Here is a 2,500-nt window from a genome sequence, read left to right as displayed (position 1 = left end):
CAAATCAAAGAATTGTTTACATAATAACTTCATACAGTCTTTTTTTAATGGTATATTTATAAGATAGTAAATAGATTACATCGAAGAAAGATAACTCACATCTTGAACAACCCAGATCCTCTAAGTGCGATGTTACTAACATTAATCGCTTTGAACCAAGTAACAAGATAGTTTTTGCTAAATTAACTACTTTTCATAGCTGGAATGTTCACAACAATCAAAACTGGATGATTTTATATTTAACTTGGAGACAAAAATTATGATAATTTTTTCCAATGTAGTTTTTACTAACTGAATATCATGTTTATTTAGTAGCTCTATCCTTGAAAGTGTAGAAATTATTCTATTTCAGAATCCGAAAGAAACGAAGAATAAATACGCAATAACACATTACCTCTACACCGACTCTATAATCAGCAATAGGTTTATACATCGCTATCACAGAGACTTGAAACTTGGTTCATATATGAGTCTATGAAGATCCACGCCAATTAATACATGTTAAGGTCAAACGTCGAGGTCAAGGTCGAGCAAAAGGTCGATAATAAGCTGCCGCAGTAGATGTCTGCACTACTGAGTGTCCCTCTAGTTTTGAATATATCCATCAACTCCTACAGTCGAGAGAAATTGAATAAGAATAGATACCTCCAGTACAGTTCCTGGAAGATGGAAGGCCAATGACGAAGTGCTACATTGCATGACAGCGACGACTCTGGCCTTACAAAATTCATTTGGTCCTGAAACTGAATTATAAATGCTCTAGAGGTTGTGCAACAATGCGTTTGTTAGAATTGTTACTCAGATCTAAATTTGACACTCTTAATATATAAGCATTCAGGTACAATGATGGCTAATGTAACAAAATTACACACACACACACACACACACACATATATATATATATACATATATTTATATATATATATATATATATATGTGTGTGTGTGTGTGTGTGTGTGTTTGTGTGAGTGTCTGGGTTTTAAGCTAAATAAAAAATCTGGAATTTTTTTAACCCATTTCTTATTGTGTGTCGGCTACTGAATCTCACATTTTCCTGTAAAGGAAAACTTTATATATAAGTACAGTACAGTACAGTATATATCCATGTATTGTCACAGGTGTGATAATATCTCCAACTTTACATAAAAAAAAACCTTCAAATGATACTAATAATAATAATAATAATAATCATAATAATAATAATACTAATAATAACAATAATAACAATAATAATAATAATAATAAACCAACGTACAATTGAAAGCTATATCTTCCTTACAAGTATATGTGAGAATAACAGACACCCACACTCCCCCCCCCCCCAAAAAAAAATGTGCCTAATTTTTTTTTTTTATTAAACTTGTTTTTCATTATCACCTTTTAGTTTTATCATTAAATACAGGTTATAAAAGGTGTATTAGCCAAATAATAGTACAGTATTTATACTCATGCTAGTTTATCCAGAGATACGCAAACATGTCAATAGGTCAAAGAGACTACGGATGTATCAACTATCAATTTTGCAGAAAGGTCGGACAATGATCGAAGGTGGCAGAACCGAAAATCAAGAACGAGGATCAAATGCTACCGGTCAGGTCAAAGGTCTACCCCCGGATACAGGTCAAAGGGAAGAGGTCGTCAGAAATGACATTTGAAAAGGTGGAAGTTGGAAGGCCTGGAATCGAAGTCATCTTTTTATTTATACAGAATGCGTCAAAGGTCACAGGAAACGTATAAAATATGTAAAACATGTTTCCAATTTATGAATCAAAGCGGCTTTGTACGTAGGCCCTAATGGAGTGGACGCCAGGCCATTTTATCAATTGAAGTGTACAAATATTGTAAAAGGGTTGGCTATTTTTGACGGCTTTCTCCCCCTAAGGAATACGCGCTGACAAAACATGACGTCAAGAAACCTATATATGAGGAAGTGACGGAACTATGACGTCACCAACGAGGAAATACGTATGAATGATGTAATACTGACGTCATTCTTCTGGAGCTAGGCAGAGGGAGGAGCCTCCCACGTCATAGGACAGCACGAGGTAGAATTCCGATTCCTAGGTATTAAAGTCTCTCTCTTTCTCTCTCTTTGTTATGTCAACCCTTCACCTGTCTTTCTCATTTAATTAATTATATCTTATCTCATTAAGTAGGCTCATCAGGCCGATAGTTTTCATTATTCATTCTCTTTAATTTTAATTAACTATCATTAATAGGCCTTATGATCTGTTTCTCTTTAAAGCTGGTTGCATAACCCTTTGTGATTTGAAGGAAACTATAATTTTACAATGGATAGAATTAAAAATTATAAATTAATAGTTCTGAATTAATTTTTCAGAATCCTGAAAAGGAAGAATTAAAACAAATCAATCATCATAATTTTACCAAACTATATACAAACCCGTTGTCACTGCCTCGGGATCGCCAGATGAAAATTACGAGTTCCACTCCAACTCGTTAGTTCCTTTAGTGTCCGCGACCCTCACCATCATTTTGA

The sequence above is a fragment of the Palaemon carinicauda genome, chromosome 2 (genome assembly GCF_036898095.1).
Source record: "Palaemon carinicauda isolate YSFRI2023 chromosome 2, ASM3689809v2, whole genome shotgun sequence".
Lineage (NCBI taxonomy): Eukaryota > Metazoa > Arthropoda > Malacostraca > Decapoda > Palaemonidae > Palaemon > Palaemon carinicauda.
This window is presented reverse-complemented; position numbering follows the sequence as displayed.